The 12,426-nt window shown below is 38.1% G+C and overlaps 1 long non-coding RNA gene across 1 annotated transcript in view; it reads left to right on the top strand.

The window, feature by feature from the left end:
- The window catches only part of LOC120585121 (uncharacterized), a 257,701-nt gene that overhangs the window by 51,227 nt on the left and 194,048 nt on the right, over positions 1-12,426 (top strand). The window lies entirely within an intron of this gene.

Raw genomic sequence — 12,426 nt, forward strand, 5'->3', positions numbered from 1 at the left:
AATTCCTCAAAACCTCAGTTTTCTTCTATAAAATAGGATAAACCTCTAAAATACTTATACTGATGTATTGTTGTAAGGCTTAGTAAGTGATCAATAGATTATATCTTCTATTATTATTTTATTTTTCTGATATTTTATTGACATCGAGGTTTTTAAAGCAAAGGGTTTAAGTGTAGCAGAGTAGGATATAATTAACGTAGAAACATGGGTTACTACTCTATTCTTATCTCACAAATATTTTCAGTTTAGTGACTAAACATACTTAAAACAGCCATGAATATTTTTCAGTCAAGACATCTGTTTCAAGTGGGAATGAGGTGGTTGAAAGAGTTAATTAGTTTAGAGTGGCTTCTCATTTCAGGCCGACATAAACAACTTGCCCAAGATGATTTATAATTTTAGCCAGACAAACAGTAAAAATGATTTCTAAAATTATGATCTTTTAAGTGTTTACTGAACATTACTATTAACTATCAAATATTATATATCCGATATCATTAAATATATATATCATTACTATTAATTATCAAATATTATATATCTGATATCATTAAGTATATCATATGTCTGTGGAAGCTGAATATGTTTGCAGGTGACAAGGATGAACTTATTTTTCTAAGCATTTACCCCTGTCTGATCACAATGATATAAAATTGTCTATTTCTTAGAGCTATCTTATGAAGTTGAGATCGATCTTCTGAATACTGAATTGCAGTATGAAGAAAGACAATATCTTGTCTTGAAGTCCATCTATACAAGCATATTATTTTTTTTTATTGTGGTGAGAAACACATAACATAAAATTTACCATCTTAACCCTCTTTAAGTATATAGTACAGTAGTGTTAATTATATGTACATTGTTGGTATAACAGATCTCTGGAAATTTCTCATCTGCAAAACTGAAATTCTAAACCCTTTGGACAACAACTCTTTTTTTCCTCTCTATCTCCCAGCCCTGGAAACCATCACTCTACTTCCTGTTTCCAAATGAGCTTATTATTTTGATACCCAAACCTTCGCCCTCTGCTCACTTTCTCTATCTATAGGTGATACCTCTTGACTCACATTTCTGCAGTTTATCTTCAGCTCCTACATTGACTTTATCATGGATGTCAAGTAACTGTCCAGTTGTGTGTTTTGAATAGTCTCATCATTTTGCTTTCCAGAGTTTCAGAATATTTTCCCATGTTACCTTTGAAAACTTGATTCAGAGCCTTAGGCTAATTGCCACCTTCAGGTGTGGCCTGAGGCCATTTCTTCCAGCCACACATTGACAGACAGATTGGTCTCTTCAGCAAATAGAAATAGTTAAGCCTAGTGAAAGGTTGAGCATATGGAATCCTGACTATATGTTTGCTGGAGAATAACATGATATCAGCACCATTTTAGGGTTTTTGAGGATTTACAATAGATGGTAGTTTTGATGTGGTAGTCAGTCTCCATCAAGTGATTTCAAGAAACCTTGAATCAGTCAATTCAGCAAACCTCTGCTTATGATCATTAATTCAATAAACCACTGCTCATGTGGCACTCATGATAGCAAGTTGAGTGGCGAGCCAGCTTTAGAATAGCTTTGTTCCTATGGAGAACATTTCCCTTGAATGTTTGAAGGTTGATGAACTTAGCCAAAATCATATAAGGGCATGTCAGGTGACTGTGCTCATGCTGCTGATAATTTATGTTGCATTTTTATTTTATGGGGTTTATACTTCTTTCAGAAAGCTCTTTCTATAAAGAGATTGTTTTAAAGGACCGTAGAGGCAAACTTTTTGTTTTGGGCCTTAGCTTCCTGAGCCATTTGACCTTGTGAATCAGCATTGTTTATAATCTAAATGTAGATTAAAGTCTCCTTAATCAGTCATACAAGAAAACCATTTGTATTTATTGGCTATCTAACGTGGTAGTTTTCAAAAACCAGGTTGCATAAGAAATACCTGGGGAAGAGCTAAGAAAATGAACATTCCCAGGCATCATTTCTTATTCACTCATCCATTGGGTCTAATAATCTACTTTAAAAATTTTTTATTTATTTTATTATGGTAAAATATACATAACATAAAATTTACTGTTTAAACCATTTTTAAATGTACAGTTCAATGAAGTACATTCACACGGTTGTGTAACCATCATTACTATCTGTCTTCGAAACTTAATAATCTGCCTTTTGAAAAACACTCTTGGTGATTTTGAGGCGAGAAAATACTGCCATTTTTTTTTTTTGGAAACGTAGATACACTGTGAGCTGAGAGCTGTGCTAATCATGAGAGGAAGAACAAGATGTATGAAACATGATCTCTGAGTTCAAGCTGCTACTCTTTGATAAAGGACAAAATATTATACATATAGAATAGAGAATAATCCCAGATAGAATAAAAATAAGTCATATACGAAATATTTTTTCCCATTGTACAGATGGTAGGTGATAGAAGAAGTGAGACAAGCAGATAAATATGATTTAAAAATAAAAATACCACAGAGAGTTGGGTCTTGAGCTTGACTCAGCAATGTTGACCATACCACATTGCTAGGCATGAAGGCAACAGTGTTAAGATTTCAGACAAAAGAAATAATATGACCAGGTAAGAACCATAAGCCTATTTCTCTAAAGATTACACATTAGTTGTTCTAAGACAGAGTTTATGCTTACATCAAAGGTATTTCCCACATAGAAATAAGGAAGAAATTAAATACCATGAATCTTTCAGCAAGGAGCTGAAGATATACAAATAAACACAATAGTGTCATCTGTGGTTTTGGTCTCATGGTAAAAAATCATAGGTTCTTTCATTTGAAGGACAATCAGATGCGAGTTATAGATTTGCTAAGTGTTCTTCTTTGCAACTAAAACATTAAACAGAATTTCCTCTTTGATAGTTAAAAGTACCTGCACCTGGTGTTCTCACAACCAGAGACCACAATTCAGAATTCAAACCTCCAGACCTCATGCAGGATGGGCGAGGGCCGGTCACCCAGTGGTATGAAGTAAGGAAGGATCTGGGGATCCAGGTTTTCCTCAAATAGCTCCTCCCACCCCCGCCACCCAATAGTTCTCTGTTCTTTCCTCTTCCTATTTCCTCCAGGAACAGAGTCTTTTGTTCAAAAGACTAGTTTTAGAGCCTTTTGAAAAGTCCGTAGCATGAATCAGTTTGTTTATTTTCCCTTTGTTATTTTAGGATTCAGATTTCTAATTTTTGTTACCGTCATGTCTTCTACTTTTTCCTGCATTCTTGTAGGTTTATTTCTGTTTTAAAAATTCTTTTCCTATTGAGATAGCATCTCACAGTGGAGAACACCGAGATAAGGAAACTAAATGCAATGTGGTGTCCAGGATTGGATCCTGGCACCGAGAAAAGGACATTAGTGGAAAAACTGGTGAAATCCAAATGATGTGTGTAGTTTTGTTGGTTGTATTGTATCAATGTTGATTTCTTAGTTGTGACAAATGTGCTATGGTGTTATAAGATGCTAACATTATGGAAGCTGAGTGAAGGCTATTGGGAGATCTGTACTATCTTTATAAGTTTTCTGTAAATCTAAAATTATTCCAAAATGAAAAAAATGTATTTAAAAGATCATCTTGCTATAGTTTTGGTTGGACTTGAGGTAGGAATAAAATCAGATGTATGTGTTTGTCATTTCAGCCCAAAATTTAAAGTTCAGATATGAACCCTGCTTGTAATATTAGAGTATAAATCTGTTTAAGTCCAAAGTGACATTCATTACGCTTGTGAGTTAAACATCAAAGGTTTTGAAGTTTTCCCTGGTGTCACACTGACTCAGTATCCTTCAGCTGGTTTAGGATGCCTAAGCAGAATTGGGGATCTTCTCATAGCTGGAATGGCTATAATTCCTGCACAGTCTCAACATACACATTAGTTTACTGCTAATTTTTTTTTAAATGAGGCTTTCTTTTAAAATATATAACATAATAATAGGGCATAAAAGATTTTTATACCACCAGGCCCAATATTTAGAAAACAAGTTAGTACTAAGCTTCTAGAACAGTCATCTCAGGCAAAATTATATTTCTAGGTTGTCTTGTTGTCAAGAATTGTACCAGTGGCACAGGCAAATCTTAGTTTTAACTTCATTGGGACACTGATCAATGGATGCCAATATTTAAAATATTCTATTGGAATCAATCTAGTTATTCTGGTTCTATTATTTTATGGGAAAATTCCCGCTGGGGCACGTGGCCTCCTATCTCAGCCATGGTGTTCGAGGCATCACTGCATTCTTGCAAAATAAAGACGTTGGCAACGGTGACTGTTAAAATCTCCTGATATTATTTGAGAGAACTTTCTCTTTTTTTTGAATTCCGTAATTCAAAACTTCTTAATTTTCATTTCCTGTGTTCACCACTTCGATACTAAATTGTATGTAGGTTCTAATTAGTGACACGGCATCTAGCTTCTCTTACAAGTAGGCATCCTTAGCTTTACACTGTGGAATTTTTTAAGCCTCAATAACCAGTCTCCTAAGAAAAGTTTTCTCTCACTTTAATCAAGTCAGTCAGGCCAAACCAGAGACCATGTGGTAGCAAAATAACTTGACCTTGTAGACAAAGTTTAGAGGTTGTTCCACAGCCTAAAGTTATGCGTAGATGAACTAGAGCTGCTTAATTGTGGTTGGCTCTAATAAGTCATGAACGAAGAACCACCTTAGTTCTCTGTGCCGCAGGCTTTCTCAACTGGGGACAATGGACATTTCGGACAGGTTCATTTTTTGTTGTGAGGAGTTGTCCTGTGCATTGTAGCATATTTATCAACATTCCTGACCTCAACTTTCTAATTGTCAGTAGCACTCTTCCACTCTAGTTGTAACAACCAAAAACGTCCTCAGACATTGCCAAATGTCCCTAGGGAGGCCAAATCATCCTCAGTTGATAACCACTGCTGCAGTACATGCAGAGCTCTGCTGCCTTTCAGTTTTAAAAACACAGAAGTTGTTCTGCCCATCTAAATCTGAAAAGATCTAATTCTGCTTCAGCTAATGACCTGCAATGGGCCAGCTACGGCCATGTCTTTCTATGTAAAGCCACAGCAACCTCCAGCTCTGGCTGTGACCTACCTTGAGACCATGCCTTTCCAAGTAGCCTTGTATAGAAGCAGCCATTCTTCGATGCACAGTCACCTGCAAAATTTAAAATGTCTTGATACCTAGCACTTGAAGGTTCTTGTCCAGGACACAGGCCACAGCAGTTAAAGGCTGTTTATGATAGAGTTCTCTTAATCTGGATTTGCATACCTCTATCTCTCGGGATATTGGACGTCTGGTACAGGTATCCCCTGCTTTTGGAAAGTATGTGTTAAGTCATTTTGCTTCCATAAAAGACCTACATTAGTAACTGTTTTCACTAACCAAAATGCAAAGAGGATTTTTCCTTTTATGAAAAAAGGCAAGAAGTGAAAATAGCGGTCAGCATTGGCTTTGCAGCAAGCCATCGTAGAGGCAACATGCGCCCTGAGCAGCGAGAGTGGCCCCGGCCAAGCTCCTTCTCAGGGAACTACACTCAGCATCTCGGCATGAGGCCACTGTAGCATCTTTGAACTGTGTCTGTGAATGTCTGTGCTTTATCTCTGTTTGTTCTGTGCATCCCTTAGCAAGATGTGTACTTGGGTATCAGAAAAACCTGAGAGAGCTTGTAAGGATGTTATGCTTAGCATAAAACTGGATGCTATTAAGCGTATTTGATGTAATTTAGTAGATTATTTTTTCAGTCTGAGAATGCTCAAAATTTTCCCATATAAATTAATGACGTTGAGCGTCTTTTCTTGTGTTTATTAGCTATTTGTATTTTTTTTTTTTGAGAAATGTCTATTTAAATACTTCGTACATAGTTATATTGGGTTATCTTTTTACCTTTTGGTTTTAAGAGTTATTTATGTATTCTGGTTACAAGTCCCTTCCCAGATTTGTGACTTGAAAATATTTTCTCCCATTCTAGAGGTTGCCTTTTCACTTTCTTGATAATATACTTTAAAGCACAAAAGTTCTTAATTTGACATAGTCCACGATTTGCCACTTTTGCTTTTGATGTTCATGTCTAAAGAAACCACTACTTAATCCAAAGATACAAAGATTTTCTATGTTTTCTTCTAAGAATTTTATAGTTTTAGCTCATCCACTTAGATCTATGATACATTTTGATTTAATTTTTATATGTGGAGTGAAGTCGAGGTCCAAATTCAATGTCTTGCATGTGCCACCCAGTTGTCCCATCACCATTTAGTGAAGAGTCAAACACTGTCCTTGGTTTCATTTTTATCTGTTCCTAGACAACGCAGCAGATGTTGGGGACTTGACTCTCACACTTGCTTCTCCATGGGGATTTTCTGCAGGACGAAGGCCACACACTCTGGGCATAATTTTCTTTGTAGGGTTGCATCACAGTTTATTTAACCAGTTTCTTCTCATTGGGTATTGTTTTAGTCAGGGTTCTCCAGGGAAACAGAACCCTCTTTGTTCTGTATAATGACATAGAAAGAGATTTATTATGAGGGATTGTCTCACAGGACTGTGGAGTCTGAGAAATCTCGTGACATGTGGTCTGCCAGATGGAGGCTCAGGAAAGCTGGTGGTGTAGTCCCAGTCTAAACCCAAAGGCCTCAGAATCGAAAGACCCAATAGTGTCTCGGTCCGTGTCTGAAGGCGCAAGAACCAGGATGCAAATGGTGTAAATATTGGTCTGAATGCAGGAGAAGGCCAATATCCCAGCTCAAGTAGTTAGGCAGAGCAAACCAATTTTCCCTTCTTTCACCCTTTTGTTCTATTCAGGCCCTCCTCAGTGGATTAAACGAGGCCCCCCACAATGGGAAGGACAGTCTTCTTCCCTCAGACTACTCATTCAAATGCTAACTCACCCAAAAGCACACTCATAGACACATCCAGAAATAATGTCTAGCCAGATATCCGGGCACTCCATAATCTAGTCAAGTTGACACATACGATTAATCATCATAAGCATTTGGTTATTTCCATTATTAAATGTTATTATTAAAACTATTACTGATTTGTATAACGGTTTCTAAAAATGATAAGCTGCCACATCCTTAATCAATAAAGTCTTCTCGCACTTTTTAACTAAGGCTGTTTGTCTCCTTCAGTTAATAACCTCGGATTGGGACCACTGTACACCAATACGAGTGTGAGGAGAAAGTTACGGTTTTTATAAAAGCCAGATTTAACCTTTCTTAAGTGAGTTTCTAAAAAAAAAGGATAAGATTTCTAACTAAGTAAATTTGGATGTGGAATGAGTACTAGATGATATGACATTACAGTTAGTTTTGTTGGTAGTGATAAAGACCTAGTAGTTATAAAGGAAATGTCCTTATTGGTTCAATATGCTCTGGAAGTCAGGGTGGCAAGCATATGGCTGGGACTTATTTTAAAATAGTTCAAGAAAAGAATATAGCAAAATTGGTAAGATATTGAGAATTACTGAAATCAATTAATGAGTTTATGAATATTCATTATAATATTCTATTTTGCATATGTTTACAAATGTTAATGAATGTTGAAAATAACCTCATTTAACCTGACATGTTAGTTAGAAAGGATTGGAAAAATATTAAACCTAGAAGGACATTGTCATACAATGCTTTCCAGTTCCTTTAAATCATCAAATCTTTTAAAGAAACTGGAATTGAAAATCACAGTTGGCTATCATCTGGGTTTAGTTTACGTAAGAAAAATGAAGTGCTGTTCCGTCAGTGGATCCATATTTGAAGGGGGAAACCTGCCTCTTCTTTTCCTTCCCCCACCCCAACCTATGGGGCAAAGCACAGGGAGGAGTGAGGAGCAAGTGAGCGAGAGTAAGGAGCGCCTGCCACTCTCCACGGCTGGAACCTCAAATCTAGCCTGCAGAGCTTTGCTTTTAAAGTGAGTCTACAGTTTTAAAAGGAAAAGGGCTGGGTCTTTGAGAACCAGCCTGAAGCTGATGACTGCTAAGAAAGGTAAGGGTAAGTCTGGGATCTCGGTCATATTCTTTTCTACCCCACGGGTACAGAAGAATCTCCTAGAACATAATGGGGACAGTTACAGCAGAAAAATCAAATAAGCTCCCCTTACCCCCAACAGAACAAAACAGAACAAAAACAACAAGCATAGGCTCTCCCCAAATCTCATTACTTATGTACAGCATCTAGCATGGAACCTGGTGCATGTTGAGTATGCAACAGATGTTAGTTTGTTGAGTTTAGGTTTATTATCATTTTGTATGTGATTAGCAACTCCAGAATTTTTCTTTCCAGCTTGCGTTTTAGTTATGAACCGTATGCAAAGGAAAACAATGTAATGGCTTCTTTTCTTTAATGCAGGGACTTGCCTAGAATGGTTTTTGTGGGGAGGGCAATCTCGGATGGTATGTGTTCTGGGAGACCTCACAGGAAGGCCTCTTTCTGCAGTGTAGGGTTCTGGGCAATTTCCCTGGGGAGACATGAGCTCCTAGCTTCGGTGACAAACTTACTGCCTCATATTACAGCAAGTCTGGAAGGTGGTGAAGCTTAAAGCCAGCTTCCCATTTTAAGTAGAATGCTCTAATGTAAGTAAAAAGAAAAAAAAAATGATGAAAAGAAACCACAAAAGGTTAGCTACATGCATGTGGTTAACATGTTGTAATAGCTGGTGTTCAGTTGAGTAGGCCGTTAGTTTTTAGTGATAGAGGGAATGAATATTATTGCTCAACAGCTAAGCAGAATAGAAAAAAACAAAACAAAACGTTAGAACCTGATTATCCTATTTAGGAGTCTATGATAGGGCTTTATCCTCCCAGGATGGTATCTGGTCTCACTGCATTTTCCAAGCTTCTTTAAATGTTAATAGTTTCTGGGAATACTGACAAGAAATAAAACACAAAACAAAACAATTCTCAGAAAGTGTAAGCTAGAATATAAATCTAAATTGCCTGAGACAACGCTGAATTTAAGAACATGGGAATTGGTGTTACATCCAACATTGTAAATCTAAATTCTGGACTCCTCAGAAAAATATTTTAGAGAACCCCTCCCCTCCTTCATTAATTATCTCTGTCAGCACATACAGATGGGTATCTGGGTTCCACGGGTCCTGCCCTGTGCTAGATGCTATGAGAAACACCTAAGAATAGCACAAGATATGTTTTCTACCCCCAAAAGCCTGCTCGGGAAGAAAAAAAACTAAAGAATAAGTCAGAGGTGAATTTTGGGACATTAACTATAAGAACTTATAGTAATTCAGAGATGGAAAATATCAACCTAACAGGTAAATCAAAGCAAAGTGGAAGAATACACATAGTAAACGGGTAACTAATGAGTAAAGTTGTCTGGATGCAAGGGAAGAGGCTGTGTTAACTAATTGGATAGGTTTGTACAGTGGAGGTATCAGAAAAATCGGGGCTTGGAATAAAAAGAAGAGGGCGCTATAGGAGATTCCTGAGCAATTGGTGTAGCTCCTGGGGACGGGGAGGAGCTGCTTCGCCCCCACTGGGATGTGTCTCTTTCCTCCAGCGCCAATCTTCGCACGTTCCCTTAAGCCCTTTCCAGTCATTACCATTTTAGTTGAAATTACTCTCAGCCACGCCTTGGGTTCCTCTGGGGCTCAATTAGATCTCTGAATCAGGAGGACCCAGTCTCTCATGTCTCAGCTTTCAGGCTTTGGTTTTGCACCATTTCTCATAACGGGGGTCTCACCAGAACTGCAGCCAGCACTTCTCATGGCTCCTCAACCCCCTGTTATTTCCAACAAAGCTTTAAGAATTTCCCTATAAACCACCTAAATGAGATGGCATAGATACAAGCCTAGCACGTGACTAGTTTCGTGACTTTCTTTTGTTTTCTAGAACTTTTGCTGGTGTTTTTCTTTTCTTAGGTGGCTATTACGGGTCTGTTAGGAGTTGGGGGCTTGCTTAGTGGCTACTGGTGGGAGCCTATCATGAGGAGATGGCATGCATTCTAGGAGAACCAACCCCCATTTTGACATCCAGGTGGGTGTGGAGAGTTATGTGTCTTGCGGTCGCCCAAGGCAAGCCTCGTAAGTAAGTTCTCTTGCTTATTAAAACTGCCACCTACCGACATGGAGTAGTTTGCCCCTTATTGGGTCTCCTTGTTCTCTGCGTATGGGGAACTTTCACCCAGAAAGTTCCCGTGGTTTCAAACCAATCTGCATGCATATACTTAATTTATTTAGCTAATCTCTTATTAACGAGGATGTTATTTACTCATATTTTATCTCTTTCTTACAATTGTAGAAATAATATGTATATATAATAAGAAACATGAGCAGTACAGGAAATTATAAAATATAAAACAAAATCTTTCTTCTGACCCATTGCCACTTTTCTTTCATTTCTCAAATGAAATTCCCTAGATGTAACTAGGGAATTTGAATAGGTTTCTGTTTTGGTCTTCTGCTGGTTATTATTATAACTCTAAGTAATAAACTTATATATCTATCGATTTTTCAATGTTAGACAGTATGTACTGACTAGCTACAATGAGAAATAAGCAGAAGGTCTGAAATTCAGTGACATGGAAGAAAAGGCGATTTCTTAGGATATGTGTGTGCGAGTGTGTGTGTGTATGTGTGTACCCTGCTTTAATATTTGCTTATATTATAAAAATTATTGATATGACCCTTCAGAAATGGTAATTTTCTTTTTATTTCAAAGACTTTCTATGCTAGTGGAATTGGAGGGTGGGGATAATTTCCATCTGCGCTTATTTAGTGAAACTGATTACTGGGGTCGGGGGAAAGGGAATTTGTGTGGCATCGGTTTTGTATGATGCTTGCCTTGTCATGGAACTACTGGGGTGCTTATTGAGGAGAGGGGTCCCAGTTTTGCTCAGTGGGCTGCGGGGGGATCACTCACGACAGCATTGGAAGAACACATAAGAAGTGGAATCCAGTGGTGGGTGGCAAATTCAAGACAAATTCAGATTTCAGTGTCAAACTGTTCAAGCAATCTGTGCAAAAGATGTGGATTGTGGGCTCAAGTGTCCTGGGCTCAGTGTGAAATGGTTAATAAGATAATCGTGGATCAGACACCACCGAGACACCTGAAGCTGAATTCAGTTTTAGGGCAGGGGCGGTTCTCACATCTGTGGTGGGGACACAGGCACTGACAGAGATTGGACTGGGAGTTTCCAATAGAATTTTCTATATAAAGCTGCTTGTGTTACGCAACTAAAACATTTCTTACATTAAAAAAATTTGTGTTCATGCTGAGGTTGGAATTGGTCAAATGTGACAGTGGGCTGCTACTCTGCTTTCACTCCCTTTAAGGAATTTATTTAAGGACAAGTTAAAGTATAAAGGCAGCAGGAGATAGGAAAAGTAATCGGATATATGTTTTTGGGTGAGGGATTTGGGGGCTGACGGATAATCTCTTTGTCCATATTATGAGAAGGGATGGTGGTCTGTCAAGGAGGGGAAGTTAAACGTTACTCTAAGGTCATGCGTCCAACCACTTAAAGAACAGTGTTATTTATTAGAACTGTGTCTGTGTGCGTGTGTGTACACAAGTGTGAAATATGCCATCATGACATAATGACTTCTTGCAAATGGAAACATCTAGAAGCAACTTAGTAAGAATATGCTAGAAAATCAGGTCCTATTATTAACCTACTGGATAACAGTAGGTTAATAATAGGTTCCTAGACACTAGGGGTGGAAGGAGCTACCAGAGACACAGGCAGAAGGAACTCAAGGCTCTGTAGCCTTGCTTTCCAGGCACACGAGGGCTCTCGAAATCTCTGATGGAACCTGACAATGGGTGTAGGATTTAGTGGGGCCATTTCTAATGGACCATGGTGTCTGGCTCCCCTGGGCTCAAGACCCAGATATGGTGGAGTCTGAAGGTGGCTTATATTTTTGGGTAGTTCTATTTGGGCTCCATAACATGTTACCAACCAGCTGTCAGAACAGAGTGATAGCCGGTCTTTAGAACGAGGCACCCAGGGTTAGTTTTGGGGGTCAAAAGAGTGTGAAGAGTAAAGCTCTGAAGAGAAAGTTGCGGGGTAAGATAGTGGGAACTTGTTAGAAATGCAAATCCTCAGCACAGGGCAGATCTGCTAAATCAGAAACCTAGGAATAGGCCCCAGCAATCTGTGTTTTCACACTCTCTGGGTGATTCTAGTCAACACTCAAGTTTGAGACCCACTGCTGTAGATTAACTAGCAACCTGCTAATTAATTTGAGATTACCCTGGTGACATTTATGGAAGCAAGAACAAGTGATAGCTGAGGCAAAAAACCTAAATAAACCATTTGAAAATTTCTTCCAACTTCTGCTATTGAAGAAAAGGTTATATTTTCCTCTATTACATAAAAAGTAACATTAATTGAAAAGTTCCTATGTGCTTGGCAATGCGCTTAGTATTTTAGCTGCATTATTTCCTTGAATTTTCCCATCCTTTCTATTAATTAGGTGCTATTTTTATTTCTATTTT

The sequence above is a fragment of the Pteropus medius genome, unplaced genomic scaffold, assembly GCF_902729225.1.
Source record: "Pteropus medius unplaced genomic scaffold, Ma_sr-lr_union100, whole genome shotgun sequence".
NCBI lineage: Eukaryota > Metazoa > Chordata > Mammalia > Chiroptera > Pteropodidae > Pteropus > Pteropus medius.